General features: G+C 29.7%; 1 protein-coding gene and 1 long non-coding RNA gene across 4 annotated transcripts in view; one reads left to right on the forward strand and one right to left on the reverse strand.

The window, feature by feature from the left end:
• LOC142323991 (uncharacterized) overlaps positions 1-17,761 on the reverse strand; it is a 119,161-nt gene that overhangs the window by 47,039 nt on the left and 54,361 nt on the right. The gene's annotated exons all lie outside the window — the stretch shown is intronic.
• The window catches only part of LOC142323992 (uncharacterized), a 109,551-nt gene that overhangs the window by 26,848 nt on the left and 64,942 nt on the right, over positions 1-17,761 (forward strand). For both annotated transcript variants that reach the window (XR_012756193.1, XR_012756192.1), the window contains exon 2: positions 2,477-2,616. This is a non-coding gene — a long non-coding RNA (uncharacterized LOC142323992). The remainder of the gene's footprint in view (positions 1-2,476; positions 2,617-17,761) is intronic.

Raw genomic sequence — 17,761 nt, forward strand, 5'->3', positions numbered from 1 at the left:
GTATAGTCATATTTAGATCTACACGGCGTAAAAATACGAAAGAAGATTCGTTGTCCGTTCGATATTTTAAATCGATAAATTAATATTTGATAAAACTTAATTGGTGAATATAAATTTCAGGATTTTTATTTGTCAAGAATTCATTTCTTTAGTGAGGCGATTGAAAGCGAGAATACCGTTCCATATCAAATCAAATTTTCCCTTTTCTGATTACCGATCGGTCCTACGTTGCCAAACTACATACAGTTATAATTAGGTTAATTTAATGGTCGTACAAATCTTTCCTATTAGCTCGTAGGAGCTGGACTCACTCAATTCCGTTTAGAAGAAAAAGCAAATTAATACACGAGTCGCTTAGAAGCTAAGTGGTATGTATATAAGACAAAATTTTTCAGTAGCAACACTTTTGCGTTCTAGATACTAAAATAAAGTTTTTCATAAAAATTATTTAAATTATATAATTCCTGAAGTATAAAATCTTTTAGTCTATATAAACATTATCTTCTTTATATTACTCTTAAAGTATTTTGAGAATAATCACCATTTTTCCACTTAAATGACTGACCACTAAAATTATTTAATGACGTCATGAAATTGCCGTATCTTGAACTTGTCAGTCCTTGACCTTGATGATGATAAAATCATCATCATGGTCAAGGGATGTTAAATTCATCGTCAATTTGTGGTTTTCAAAAATTACTTTTCTACTTTAAAATTGTTTTATAAAATTAGAAAATTGTTCAAACAAAAAAGTATAACTGCACATGTTAAAAATTGTTTTAAAAGTATATATTTATTTTATAATAGTAACTTGGGTGTACAAAATAAAAACATAATAATTATGAATTGTATGATTATTATAAATTAAGTGATAACAAAAATGACACGTTAAAATTATTTTTCCAATAGAAATTAAAAAAAATAAATGAAAATACAAATCATAAAATTTGACGATTGCAAGAATTAAAATACATTTTTATTTATTTTGAAAGTAAATTTTAAAACCTATTTATTTTCCTGATGTATTGACATTTATGACAAGTGAAGTCTTGTACAGAATTCAGATCGACCATTCATAAAATATGTAGTGAATTGAATCTCGACCACCAAAGTATTCAAACCCGTAAAAAAGCAACAACCTTTACTAGGATTTGAACCTCAGAACCTTCGACTTCGAAAATAAGCTGTTAAACAATGATTTGCGCCGACGAGTAAACAATTGACCAGCCCGGTGGGTTTAAAAAAGCTACTTAAAAAAGAAATGTATGACCTAAACTTAATGAACTAAACCTTTCTGTTGCGTTTAGCTGTTAAATTATTCAAATATCGGGTCTAATTAAGATGCAGTAAAACAGGCATTGAATGTTATTTTATAGCGTGATATTCTCGGAGTAAAAAAGAGAAAAACCGCAAAAGAAACTAATGATATTTAACGTAAATGTTATAACGTTAAAAATATAAACATTAAACACTTATTTGCTATAATGTCGACAATTTCCATACCAAAGATATATTGCAATTTCTTTATTAGCTACTGAAAAAAAGGTAAACTAATATTCTAACACTGACGGTTGTGGTAAATATTTATTTAAATATTTCTACTGTAAATATTTCTACTCAAATTCATATTTTAAAACGAGATTTAATCTACTGGGAAAAGGGATGTCTGAAACCATACTTCAAAATGTTATACAGCAAGTTATCCAATAAGATAATTAGTTACGATATATATTCGAACTTTTACCGTCCGATCACCAAGTATATATATCTTAATCTTGTCGGTCCCTCTTTATAAACGTATCGAGACTAATGACCACTCAGTCGGGTTGTGTTTGCGACCTGAATGTAAAATTTCTGTTTCAATTAGAACCTCTCGTGATTCTTTAGTAAAAACTGAAAAGAATTTTAAGATAGAAATATAAATTTCTGACGGTGTTGATATAATTTCGCGCTTTCGTTTCATTGTTTATTGATTTCCAAAGGAATTGATGCGAGTATACGTTTTAAATATTGTTTAATTTATTTTTATCCTATTATATATTTCCATGTTACACGTAAAATTATATAAAATTCGATATTCGTTATTGTTTTAATTTATTTCCAAAAATTAAAAAAAGTTTTAATAATTTTTCTCTTATTTAAGAAAACACTTATTTTATTTTCTTAAAACAAAATATATGTGATCTTTTAAAATCGTTTTAAAAGTTCACATAGTTCAGTTTAAGTTTGGTAAAAACGACTAAGGTTTTTAAAAATTAACTAAGTCTTATCAAGCTATTGGTACGCTTGTTTTTTTTGCGTGTATGTGTTTTAGTGTGTGCTTGCAAGCAGAAACGGCATCTAGAATGCGGTATATAAATTTCAGAGAGTTAAGTGGAAGAGCTAAATAGCAAGGGAGTGGAAGCGAGAGTAATTTGCACGTCATACATATTCGTGTTCTAAGAAAATTAATATAACTTCTTTCTTTTTTTTTCAGTTGTACCCATAAAGGAGAAGTCTACTGTAATATGTTCGACAAATTGTAATCATTCATGTACCGCCTCAACCTACTCCCAATGTATGGGCTCCTGTTAACATAAAATTCTCCGTCCTTTCATTGTATGAAATCTGCAATTGGTACGTACGTTCTTCTGCCATTGAATTCGTGTGTTATCGACCAACTTGCCTTTCTGATGAACGGTAAAAATTAAAAAAAAACACTATACGGGTTTGGGTTTTGTGACAGGTAAAACGACAGTAGATTTGTAAATATGAATTCGCATTTCCTAGAGACTAAATTTCATATTCTCAAGACTGCTAAGTATAATGCTGTTACTTTTAAAAGCACATAAAAATTAATCTGCTATTAAGTTAATGTATCGTGTACAAGAAACTATCAAAAAGTACTAAATCCATATAATTAGATAGTTTTTTATATTAAATTTTATAATATATGTATTTTAGTGTGTTATATATATATATATATATATTTTATGTGTGTGTGTATGTATGTATGTATATAATACAGAGTGTTTGTTTTAAAACGCAACCCAATTTAAAGAAAAATAATGTGCGTTATTTAATGCGATTAGTTATAAATATTACAATTATTTATGTAAAACAATATTGAGACCACATTTTATCATAAATGTTGAAAGTGTCCAGCCTTTTCATCAGTGCAAGCCTTTATCCTCTTTTTCATATTCTGCGCAACCTTTTTAATTGTACCTCTTCCAGTGTCTCGTAATTCTTGAGTTATGTTGGCTTTCAGTTCTTCAATGGTGTGTGGATTACTTTTTAATACACAACCATTTAGATATCCTTAGAGAAAAAAATCTGCAGGAGAATGATCAAATGATCTAGCTGGCAATAAGCCAGTCGATATTATTCTTTCACCAATTTATCTAAAGGTTCATTATTGTTCTTACCGTGTGACATTGTTGAAATCACGAATCTCTGTTATTTAATTCTAAATTTGCAATAAATTACGTTACAATTTATTGGTAAAAGTCTGCATTAAGAGTGTTTTCAAAGAATATGGAGCCAGTTATTCTTCGCCTGGATGTTGCACCACCAATTTTCTGTGGCTGTAGAGATCGTGAACGAATGATGTGAGGATTAGCGATCATTCAGATTATTAACGTAACCGATCAAACGAAACCAAGCCTCATCTGTAAAATAATACATTATCCGGCACTTTAATGCTCTTCCGAACAAACTGATTAAACCATTAACAGCAGTGAAGCCTAGCAGCATAATCAACTGGGTGTAATTCTATGATAACATGAATTCGGTATGGCTTTTAAGTTAAGTAGCCGGGTAGTTTTAAAGGCAATATACAGAGATATCCCTTTTTGTTGCGTAAGTTTTCGCAGTGATGTGTTAGGTGAGTTTAAAAAGCTTACTCTACAATCATCCAATGTTTCGTCATTTAGTACTAATCGTTTCCGGCTATGTCTTTTTGCAAATAGAACCGTTTATGGTTTTTTTTGCAAATAGAACCAGTCCTTCTGTATTTCTTTATGAAACGATGAATTGAAGATTTATTCTGTACCCGGGAACTGCAACTGAAAAGCTTCTTGTCGTTAAACAAAGGATTTAGTAAGTAAATAATATTCCACAATAAAAATCCTTTCTTCTGTGTTTAAAACATTTCTTCTTAATAAAAAAATACAGATAACCAAAAATAATCAACTGTTCACGAAAAAGAAATAGAAAATTTTATCAGCTGATTATAAAACATTAACAGTATCTAGTGCTGCCAATCTCTTTGTCCGAAATAATTATATTAACGTTTTTCTAAAAAGTATTTTTCTTGGGTTGCGTTTTAAAACAAACGGCCAGTATATACGAATATTAAATCGTAAATGGATTTGGTTTGCTTAAATGGATTTGTAACTACGGCCGAACAAACTTTTGGTATTCTTATTGGTTATCAAAATGGTGATGATTTCCTCTTTTGTGTTTGCTAATAACTTATTGTTGTCTGAATGCACCTCCAACTTAGTGTCTGATAAAATATTTGGTTTGTGATTCGATATGATATGATTAACGAGTTTTTGGGGGCGTTTTGTACTTTGATCGAATAAATTCAGTTGTATTCCGATTCGTAAGATTTATTCACGCCTTATAGTTGGTTAAAAACCAGTCCCCTGGTTTTTAACCAACCATATGATTGGTTGGAATTTACTGCTTTATAATTGTTCAGTTCCTTTGACTGCTGTGGTTGGTGTAAAATAGTATATTTTTGATTTGTCAATCTATTCGTACTGGTAATTGGTTAAGAAAATGCCGTATTCTGATCGGTTAACTGCAACTCTTAAGAGAATATTGTGGTTGTTTTTGGGAGTATTTTGTTATTTTACACGCCCTCTTCTTCATTCTTACTATTTAATAATTAATACATTTCATACAGAATCAAAATTATTCAAGGCAATAAATTTATTAATTTCATTCACTCGGCCAGATGTCTGTTAAGAACTGTTTAACAATAGAACGCCCCTCTTTACTACGGTACAAAATTACAGGGGAGTGTAATAGTTCCATCATTTCTATGGAAATGCAGCTAATTACACTATTATGTAAAGTTATAAAAAAATGTATAAATACAGTCAAAAAGCCGGCAATGAAATTTTTCGGCCACTCTAGTCAGGTTATGCCAGAAAATATAACTTGAAGCCAGCTGAAAATAATAAGTTTTAAAAAAAATCAAAGTAAAATTTTTGCAATTCAAGTACGCTCTATTTGTATTTTTATGATAAAATTATCCCTTCTTATTGAAAAACTAACCAAAATTATGAATTCTTTTTGTAGCGTACGAATGTGTTACAAAATATCAACCAGAATTGTTCAGTAAGCCAGTTTCAGTTTTTTTCTTTAATCACAATTTCAAAAAATAGGTTTTCAACTTTTTGAAAATTGGGGGCTTATGCATAAGGGGGGAATTGTTAAATGATTAAAATATTCATTAAAATTGACTTTAAATAAATTAAAATTGAAATCAAATATTTTTTTTCCCGATTTTTTTTTTTAAATTTGGGATCGCTTCTATAATGGGAGAATGGTATTAAGTTACTTTAGTGACTTTATTGTTTAAGAAATTACGTTTTAAGTATTAAAAATTTGAAATTTCGAAACTTGTTTTTTCATTTTGGGGCTCCCAAATTCAAGGGGAAGCATTTGAGTAAAAATTAATTTTAAAGAAAATAATCAATCCCTAAGTAGTAATAATAAATTTAAAAAAAGAACTTTTTAAAAATACCAAGATTCGACCATAATTCTAAATAAACAAAGTTGTAATTTTCTAGGAATGGGGTGAACATTTTGGCTAACGTTTTTCGAGAAATACTATGAGGTAAGGGCTATCAAAAAATTAAAGTGTTTTACATTTTAAACGCAATGGTATTTGGGTGATGGATTTAAACTTAAAGTAAGTTAAAAAAATTATTTTTTGTTACCATAGACCATTGGAGAGGATAGGAAAACGTTTTTATAGCGGTTTAAAGTCCAATTGTTAAGAAAATATAGATACAAAAAAATTCCCATTAACTTTTTTCTGTAGTTAGATATAGCTAAAAAAGTGGAAAATATATAGTCATTTTTTGGGGTGGGGGTGAATATTAAATAAAACGTTTTGATAATTTCTGTGATCTCGATAAAAAACTTCAGACTTTTATAAGAAACATTTTCTGCTAAAATACCCGAGTAATGATTTGAAATTTTATTTCGGCCAAAACACCCAAACTCTTTTTATAATATTTGCAAAAATTTAATACATTGTTTTCCCAGAAGGTAGTACCAAACTACGGCATTTGAAGAAAATCGGTCTACGGGGTCCAGAATTATAAGATCAAATATAGGGCAGTATACTTAAAAACATACGCACAAACGTCTGTCTGACAAAAATACATTTTCTGGACTTCGGAGCATCGGAATAAAACGTTTTTTGCCGATTATTTACAATTTATTTAAATCTATTTTTTATTTATTTATTTTTTTTTTTAATGTCTTAAAGCACAAAACTTATAAAAAGGTCAATTTTTTTAGGTTTTCTTTTTTACCGATCTATATACAGAGTGAGCAACATAAAACCAATCCATAATGAAACCACTAACCGACACTATTTATGAAAGACTCTTACATAACTAGCGCAACTAGTGGATGTATATGTTACTACTGATTGTTGCTGCCGTTTGTCAGGTGGTTACGTGTCAGTGCAGCATTCGTTTTGTTGCAGGGCAGTATTGTGAGTGCAGTGTAAAGTGCCTTATTTGTCTGTTAGTGTAAAATGCCTTATTCAATTCAGGAGAGGTTAGCTATAGTTGAGGCTTATATTCGTTCTGGATCGTTTGATGAATCACGTCAAGTATTCGTAGAAAAGTTTTTGAATGCCTATATCTCAGCGAAGAGTAGCATACACAATTTAGTTAAAAAATGACGTGCAACAGGTTCGGTTTAAAGTGTAAAACGAAATAGGCAACCTTCCGTTAGGACTCCACAGGTCATTGCCGATATTGAAAGGAGAATTACTGCCAGTCCAAAAAAAAATCATTGCGCAAGTTATCCCAACGATCTTGTAAAATTCTTCACGAATTAAAATGAAACTGCCTCGTCTGACATGAAATGCTACCTCGGGTCTATCTGTCCACCAACAATGTTTTCGAGAAGCCAGTTGCAATAATCAAGTCGTTTCAGTTTGTCTGTCTCCTTCACTTGTTGGACACTTGTAACCATATCGCGTTACAAGTGTCCAACAAGTGAAGGAGACAGACAAACTGAAACGACTTGATTATTGCAACTGGCTTCTCGAAAACATTGTTGGTGGACAGATAGACCGGAGGTAGCATTTCATGTCAGACGAGGCAGTTTCATTTATCCGGCCACGTTAATTAGCAGAACACCAGGTACTGGATGGCGAGGAATCCTCACGAGATATTCGAGCTTTCACTTCACGATGAGAAAATTGATGATCGATGTGCCGTTTCCCGTTCTCGTATAGCGGGACCAATATTTTTTGACCGGATTGTCAATACACAAGTTTACCTCACAATTTTCGAAGAATTGTATGCACAATTAACTGATAATGCAAAAGAATACAACTTCTTCCAACAAGACGTGGTAACGTGTTACACATCAAACGTTTTTTGAATCGCGTTCATGCAGCTTTCACAAATGAACGAGTTGTCAGCAGACGACAGTGGCCTCCACGTTCCCCAGAGTTGTCTACTTGCGATTTTGCCCTTTGGAGTTACTTAAAGAAGAGAACTTATGCATCTAATCCCCAAAATATTGATGAACGGAAGGTGAACATTCAACGAGAAATCACCGCAATTGACAACAACGTTTTGCGTCAGATGTCTCTCGATCAGTCGAGTACAAAAGTGCATCGATGCCCAGGGTGGATATTTTGAACAGCTTTTGTATCAATAAGGTAAATAAATGCAACGTTTAAATTACGTTTTATGTTTTTGTTATTTAATTTATCCGTATCATTCATAAAATTTCATTCCAACATAACCTACCGATTCTGCAGCGGTTACGTTGCGGGTTCAGTTTTATGTTGCTTACCCGTACTTTCCCTTTATAGCTACAGCCGGGAAAGTAAAAAAACGAACCATGAAAAGTATATCAAATTAATTTTTTACTGCATTCTAGATTTTTCAAAAGAAAAAATCCAGTTGTATTACTCTACAATCAACTAAATTTAAAGAACAAATTAAAAAATCAAAATCAAATGATTGTATAAAATCAAGAAAGATTGGTTAAAGAACGATACAATTTATTTAAATAAAATAAAAAAATTTACGTATTACTCATGCATTTTTTTATAAAAAAAACAATAAACTACTCTTTATTTATTAATCTTTCGTGTAGTAAACATATTAGATAAAAATTTAATGCATATTAGATAAATTATTTAATTAATAAAACATTGTCGTAAAAAAATAATAAAAAAAATTGACATTTATCTGAACGCAGTATAATTAGGGCCAATGATTATTATTTATTTATCATTTTTATAAAGAGTATCAAAATATGTTCCGTGCATCTGTAAGATAATTTAAACGTCAATAACAACCATTATTAACGATAAGTAAACATGAGCTAAAATATTAAATTAAATAATCATGCACTAAAATGAATGACCTTTGTTGCTATTACCAAAGATCTAATTAAAAATAATGAATTATAAATAGCCTATTAAGTTTTAATTACACTTACAAATTACTATAAAGTTTAAGGATATTGAAAAAAATCGATTGATTTCGCGTTTTGAGTTTTTACCTTTTTTTAAAAAAAATAAAATTACTAAATTAAATATCCGAGTCTTTCTTAAGGTTAATCAGAATTGCTTTATCTTAATCTAACTAATTTTTTTAATGTTCACTATACCGCGCTCTGAAAACAAGTTTGATCCTCTTACATACAGTTCGTTTTGTGACTGTTGTGTTGCGTAACTCGTTCGACCAATCGGCTATCGTAGTCTGTAACCTATGCTTAAATGGTATTTTTACATTAGATGTTGCAAGACGTCATTGTTGTCATCCATTCATGTGAATAATCTTTCTTCTTTATTACCTGATGGCATTAAATTTATATACTGGATGTATATTACATAAAAAGAAAATATCGGAAAAGAATTTTGTTTTTAAAATCACGATAAAGAGCGTTTTCTTGTTGGAGAATTATCGGTTCCGTGGATTGTCGAACACGACTACTAAGGTGTTTTAACGTCTGTATAAATTTTTTTTTCGTGGGCAAACAAGGAAGTGTCATTATCAGCGTCCGGACACAATTCTACTATTATATAGGAAACAATTTAACTTAATAACACCAAACTTAATAATTAAATATCAGTTATATAAAATTAATAAAATCAACAATTAGATCGAGCAGTATCATAATGAGAAATATTCCTCATACAGTACAGCATAGATGTAAAGTGCCTATGTCGTATGCTAAAGACGAAGTAAAAACATAATGAAATACAATATTAAAAATTACCATCTTGCATAAATAGACGAAACACATTATAGTAATAATCAAATATTAGAATATAGATGTACGGCCTTAAGAAGTAGTAAGATATTCGATAATTAAATATTTCGGATGTTAGCAACTAATTTAAATTTACGATGCAATGCCGCGTAACAGGCAGTTCATAAGGATGTAGCGAGCGTACTGTGAGCTAGCAATCACAGCGAACACAAACGGATGCATCGGTCAAGGTCGTGAAATGTCAGTGAGCGAGTCTAGTGCGCCCTATTCGCAAACGGCAAATAACCACCTCTCGACGGTATTCCTGTACGAAGATCTCCACAGTGTTCTTAACTGTACGACGTTTATTGTTGATAGTAGCATTCCATTCATTTTGGTACTCATCACAAACCACTCTCTTTAAGAAAAAGACTTCAGTTACAGAAATCGGTCAATCACTGTGGTTCTCCGTCAATATTCGCGTTACCACTTATGATGTATAAAATTATATTTCCCACCTATTCACATCACTTGGATCAATAGTTTCATCGCCGTAAATGGGTTTTAGACTTCGATGAATCTCATTAGCATTCGCTCTTTCCGCTGTTAAAAAATATTCAACCCTGCATGTTGTTGATGCGTTGACATTGTAGGAAGCGTATTTAACTCTATAATAATGGCTATCGATAGAGAATGAGTGGGCGTGGGTGAAATCGTTTTGGAATGTTAATAGTAAGGGAGTAAGTAATACCTATCGATATCGCTTGTTAATTTTACTTATGATCATCTAATTTTAGAAACGAACTGAACATGAATCAGTTAGGTTTCCGAGAAATGATAGTCGACTTAATGGTAGCAGCTTGTATGTATTGCATTGAAAACATATTAATTACGGACTCGGCATGAAATTGATCAGCGATAATTAATATGATTTGTTTATAAAATTAGAAACAGCTTTTTTCTCTAAGAATATTAAAATCTCATTCTTCTTTAATACATGTATTAGTATTTATATACCGTGATAATTAATACGTGATACGCTGCTAATCGATCTTTTATCCTACATTTTTATTTTTAATACTTTTTACAGTTTATTATCATGTAAGGAATATTTGTTTATTTTCTAGGTGCGATTATCTTAATACCGGTATATTTTGAAGCTTAATTTCTCTTAAAAAAAAATCTGATGTAGAAACCACATAACTTCCTTGTACGCCAATTAAATTACATATACACATTTAAAAAAAAATTAAAAGTACATAAAATTTTATTTCATTAATAACTTCTGATATTTTTTATTGTTATTATTGAATTATTATTTATTGTAAAAGATTTTTACAATCGGAGATTAATAATTATTAATAAATCAATATATTTAAATTAAAAAAGAGTTAAAAAAAGAGATGAAGTCGGATTTGAACCGATGTGCCTTCCTCTTGTAAGATTCAAATATTTCATTAATTAAAATCTTATTTGGCTATAACTCTGGAACCAGTCGTTGAAAATATCTCAATGAGGGCTTATTACTTCATTTAAGAAAAAGTCCAAAATCCAATTTTTTTTTATTTTGAGTTTTTTGGACCCTTTTGATTCAGTCGATTGCAATCAAAGGGGAGGTGTACAGCTAAATGTTACAACAGTCCTAAATCCAAAATTTCAACATCCTACGGCTAATCGTTTTTGAGTTATGCGAGATACATACGTACGCACGTATAGACGTCATGCCGAAACTAATCAAATTGGATTCAGTGATGGTCAAAATGGATATTTCCGTTGAAATCTGAAAACCGAAATTTATGCATGAAATTAGCAGAACTTAAACTGCTTTATAAGTAACCTTTTGTCATATTCCTTGTCCAGTTTGGTTAGTTTAGGACTAATGATATTTTTTTTAAGGAACAACTCAAACACTAGCCGTTTCAATCAGGAATAATTATTAAAAAAAAAATTGATTTATTCCTTTCATTAAGCTGATTAAGAAATTAAATGTAGTATTGAAAAATAAATCATTATTTTGTAAATGTAATGAAATTTTTAAATAAAAATTGTAATTAAATGTTCACGCAATGCAACCGATGTACAAATAATTATTTGTTAAATTCTTAGGGGTTTATTTCGTTTGAAAATGATGCATTTAATGAATTAACGTATGTTAGATTCGCATTAAAAATGGAATTAAGTGCTATGAAGCGGTGTGGATGTTAGAGAAGGATTTTAGAGAGGATGTTATGTCCACACCAAGAGTTTATGAGCAATATAATCGGTATTAAAAATGCTATGAGAATGTTGAAAACAATAAAAGTTCGGATGAACCTTTTCATCGACAACAGAAGAAAATATCGACAAAACAAAGGAGCTTTGATGAATAATCATGGAATCACTGTTAGCGAGGTTACTGAAGAAGTGAAAATCTCTTATCTCTTGGCTGTTATGACTTAAACACGTCATAACAGTTGACGAAAACTGGGTGTACGGTTATACTATTAAAACAAAGGTTCAATATTTAAGATGAAAGCTTTCTCAAGAATCGAGACAGAAAAAAGAACTCCAGTACTTCTCCGTACTGATTTTTTCGATTGAATTGGCGTAATCTATTATAAATTCTTACCACAACGTTGTACGGTCAACGATTAGCAATTTTCAGTTGTTCATATGAGGCAATCCGAAGAAATCGACCACAAATTCTTGTAAATAATTTTTGGGTTTTGTATCTCGATACCGTTCCAGCTCACATTTACTCGTAATTATTTAGCCAGATACAACATAGTATTGATGACGCAGATTCCGTATTCAGCAGACATGGCACCCTTCACTTTTTCTTGTTCCCAGTGATTAAAAGAACTTGACCAACGATTTGAGATTATATATGAAGTAAAGAAAAAAAATCACAGAGTGAACTTTAAGCTATGCGGAAAAACCTCCCACAAATGTTTTGAGAATTGGAAGAATAAGTGTATCCTTTTGTTGTTTCTCTGAGAAATTACTTTGATGGGGGGATTACTTTGTAAATTCTATTTTATAAAATTTAGAATTCTCGTAATTTACATGTCCCCGTTGAGGTTAAAATTAAAAGTAGACTCGTGAATATTTAACCCGTTAAATTTTTTATAAAATAAATGTTGGTGTTTACAGTTAAATCAGACAAACGTAAACTGTCAGAATAATTAATCTATCTATTCTATTACAAAAGAGGAAGAGGATTTTTGTTTGGAATAAACAAAAAAAAAACTACTCGATCAATCGCAACCAAATTTTTACCCGTGTTTCTTGGCATAACTGAGAAGGTTTTTAGATATACTTCATCTCGAAAAAAAAATTAATATATGTAGTACTGGGGATTTGCCGGTTGTGGCACAAACATTAATGAATTGATAATGAACTGTGAGTTTCTGTCACTGTATCAGCTGGGTTTGAACTGAATGATTCGAATCAAGCGAATGAATAATATTACAAAAATAATAGAATTAAATTTACGATAAATAAAATAGTATTAAATAAATTTTAAAAAAATTGCTGTTTAACAATAATGAGCTTCCAGTGGCGACTGCGTGTGAGGCTAGAGTGTTGAGGTATGCGGGCGCCTCGTGGGAGGCTAGACCAATAGACCATCAACCGGTAATAAACGGGGTGTCCTTGGGGCGCTTTTTTTAGTAGGTGCAATGGGTTTTTCTTACAATATATCTGCAAACAATCGTCCGATTTTCAAAATTCAAACGGGGTATTTATTTGTAGACTGAAGGCTAACTTCTGCACGCATCAGGTAACCCTCGATCTAACAGATCACGGTTATTCGGAGATGTATGTATACAAGTATATATAAAGTTTGTTTGTTATCGCATTTCGCGAGAACCACTAACCGATTACTTTCAAATTTGTAGGATATATTCTTGTTATCCCAGGGAAGGTTTTAAGCCACCGACCAGCTCCATTGAAGGTTAAGATATTAAAAATATTTATTATTTCTTCGTCCCCAAGGAGGGTGAAGTTGTGAATTAAGGAGATGTTTATTAAGATGATTGAATTAAGGAAAAAATAGACTAATCCCATTACTTAATTAATATGTTTCTACCACCACGACAAAGAAATAAGTTATGAATTTTTCTTCATCTACGGTGTGGGTACTTTAGTTACCATTATTTTATATTTCGTAATTTAGTTTCTTTTCCAGGTTTGTGTAAAGCCTGAATACTATGATTATTATTTATCAGTATTATTATCACAACCATGAGGATACCGTACAGTGCGGGGGTCCATGGAATGGAGCCCTCTGGGTACATGGAAATGACAACAGAAAGTAAGCTGTGCGGATGTCCAGGGCGCCAGTCCCCTTGGCAAATTGGGAATGGCAAGCGAGGCGAGCTCTATGGTCATGGGATAGGCTTAGACGGGCCGGATAGTAGTAATATAAAGAAAAAAGGTGCTAACAGTAAAACAATTAAATTTTTACATTAATGTTTTTTTCCTGAATTAATACCTACGTATAAATTTAGGTTTATATATTAAGTAAATCTTAATGACAGTGTAATTGTACAAGAAGAATTACTTAAATAACCAATAAATAAAAGTTACCTGAGGTTAAACATAATTTCTGTTTTGATTTAAACTTTTTTAATATATTATTTTGAAAAGAAAAATTAAAAAAATATTTTTAACGAAATAATTTAGTTTCTACATTCTGTTACTGTTGTTTTTTTTTTATTATTCGTTCAAATAAGTAGCGTAATAAATTTCTCATTTAGTACTTTTCCATTCTGATTAAATTCTATTATATTATGTATTATAAAGAATGATTGGTGAATTTGTTTTCAATCGCTGGATTTTGTATCGAGGACTGTGATTTGCCAAGGATCATCAGATTTTATTAAACACGTATACAAGTTCAATTTATATACGTATGTATATTTCAGTAGATGTTTTAAATTATTTTATTGTTTTTATGATTTGAAGTTGATGCGTGTCGTCCGACAAGATTTAGTCTTTTATTAAAACGTATTTATAATTTTCGTTCTGATTTATACAAAACTGTGTGTATAAATATTTTTTTATATATATAAAAAATAAATAAATAAAATAGTGTACGTTAACTTGTTTTATAACATGTGGTTGATTCTATTTTTTTTTTTTTTTGAGGTATTATTTAAGTAGTTTTAGATTTAGATTTTAAGGTTAAAATTAAATAAAGAACGATTTAATTTTTTAGTACATTTGTTTAAGGATGATTTTGTATATGTTGAAATGATTAATTTGTCTTTTATCTATTTAATCATTTATGTGATATTTTCGCTTTTTTATATTGTTTAATATTATATTAAATTAATCTAATATAAAAATAATATAATTAGAAAACCTAATTAGGTTCATTTAAAGAATTAAAAATGATTAATCAAACAAAATTCGTTTAAATAATTAGTAATTAAATAAGAGGTTTTTTTTTACATTGTTTTACTCAGGGTATTTTATGGATTTAGATGGGAAACAATTTTGTGGATTAAAAAAGTTTGAAATTAAATAAAAATTATTTAACTTATTTGTAAAAACAATTAAATTATACTTACCGTTATGAAAGTATTCTTAAAAATTATGTACAAAATATTTTTTATATTATTAATTTTATTCTGATATACAAAAAAATTAATATGTGGACTTTTTTTTCTTTATGAGATAAAATTTAGTGCGTGATAATAATATTTTTTTATAATTAATTTTAAATAATGAACTATCGTAATCCAGATAGTTATTACTTGTACATAATTATGGGCTTGTATACGATTACAACCTATTAAAAAAAAAATGATAGTACTTCTAATTTTTCTTTCGTTTTGAAAATAATGCAATTTTAGTTTTTCTTTTTTTATTCCAAATTATTTTTTTTCTTATTTTTATTTTTTTTGTTTAACCTCCGGATCCACCGTTAGGCATTGCTTTAGAGGATGAGATGAATGATTTGTAGCGTGTGTGAAAATGCCATGCCTGACCGGGATTCGAACCCGGGACCTCCGGATGAAAGGCCAAGACGCTACCACGCGCGCCACGGAAGCCGGCTATTCCAAATTATTAAATTATAATTTATTTACGGTACATAATTTAATCATTTTCATTAAATTTATTGCCCTACTAACTTAATAATAATTTTTATGAATTTTTTAACCTTTAATTATTTTCATATGCTTAAATATTGAATTCCTGTAAGAATAGTTTCTTTAGTACAGTATAACAAATTTTAATCCTGTATTGAAATTTATTTTTAACTTTTAAATCGTATTTATTATCTTTGTTTTAGTAATAAAATACCGATAATTAATAGAATTTTAGTAATAAATTATAGCATTTTTTGTCAATAAAATTTTAAATAATTTATTTAACACGCGCGCGCACACACACACACACACCTATACACATACAGACACAATTACAAAAACTATGTAATGTTTTTTTATACAGTGTAAGATGAACTATCGAATGTTCTGTAGGTATTAAACCGTTCTTATTACCGAAAGAGAACCTTCGGTCATAATATCAAAGAATGTTTTGTTAGAAAATTGTTTAAAGATTTTTTCTTCATATTTTCTAAACCTTTAAATCTTTTACTAAAATTTATCCACAGCATATAAATCACAAAAAGATATTCTCTTAAGATGGAATAAGGAACGAACTCCCTCGTTTGAAATAAAAAAGCTTCTTTATTTAAAATACTATTATTTTCATCGGTGTAAAATCTTTTCTTAAAATTCATCTTTAGCAAGTAAAATTAAATTAGATTTTTATCAAAAGTGGAGTATTTAACATTTTTTAAAACCAATTTTTATTTACATTTTTTTTAAAATTCTTATTTTTTATTGCAGTTTAGCTCTCTCTTTACCCATCAATTTCTCCTCTCTTTTTCATCCCTCTAAAACCTAATATTGTGGATTTGTCTAAAATAATGAAAGAATTTAATTTATTTTTGGTATCATATGTGATTATTTATTAACTACAACGAATGAGCCATTTGACATGTGCACATATTATCTGGCTATACCCTATTAATATTTAATGTAATAAATATTAAATTTCCTTTTAAATATTGATTCAAAATCTTTATGAAAAGGAGAAACCTAAGTAGAAAGTGTTTAACAGTATTTTTTGTTTTTAAAAGTTCTAATAATTGTTTATCTTTACCGTTATACTACAGATATTTTGATAGAACCGTCCAAATACCCAATGTTTTGGGTATTTGGACGGTACGTATTTTAGGTTACTTATAATGAAGATCTTTGAACATTATTAGATGTTGCTTTAAAATCGAAAAAAATACTACGATCACTTGATTATCCGCCCTAAGTATGATCTCTTGTATGTTTTTTTTCGTTTTTTAGCTAAATATTTGATTTCTTAATAGCTTTTATTTAATTTCGTCTTGATAATTTTAAATTTTTTCTGACCTCTCTTTTTTGTACTTTCACCTGATTTTTTAATCATTATTTTCATCGATCCCTGTTTTTTCATTATATGGAGTGATTCACGAAGAATGTTACAAACTTCGGGACATGTTCTACTGGTGAAAAATAAATTAGACGTGAAAAGTAACTTTGTTAAACGAGTAATAAACACAATAGTTTAAAAAAAAAAATTTATAGAATTTGATTTTGAATAAAATGGAATGACTAAAGTCCACAGAAGCTAAATATTAATTGTTTATTACCCACCCAACAAAGTTATTTTACACTAAACATAAAATAATGTTTATCGATTCCTAATCTTTTGTCTGTTACTCAAATTACTTGAAAACTACTGAAAATACAGTTCTGGGACTTCAATTTTTCAAATCGTAATTCATATAAAACCACTAAATTTATCCCTTAATGTGAATCGTAAGAATTACAGTCTGGTTTAATTTTACTGAAAGTGCAGAATTCAGGGCGAAATCTTTCGCCAACCGACAATCGCTAACGAAGCGTTACCGAACCTATGTTTTTATGAACTTTCTTCTTTGTTTTCACCAATATATCAGGTCCTGAAAGTTTGTTACATTCTTTGTGAATCATTCTGTACTTGCAAAAAAAAAAAAACGCTTCGCTAATCATCTTAGCTAATACTTTATGATTGTCCTCGCCTATTTTTGGCGTTTTTTGAAAAACATTTCAATTTGCTATTTTTTATTTCCGAAGGCCGATGTCAACGAAAAACTACTTAATTTGTTTCCTTTTAATTTTTTGAGTTAATTGATCGATTTTAGAGCGAATTTTTTTGGAAATGATTTGTTATTCTTTAAAGGGTTTTTTTAGCTGTTTTAATATCCCAAAATTATTTTCAATTTATTTTTCAC

Source organism: Lycorma delicatula, chromosome 4 (assembly GCF_047948215.1).
Source record: "Lycorma delicatula isolate Av1 chromosome 4, ASM4794821v1, whole genome shotgun sequence".
Lineage (NCBI taxonomy): Eukaryota > Metazoa > Arthropoda > Insecta > Hemiptera > Fulgoridae > Lycorma > Lycorma delicatula.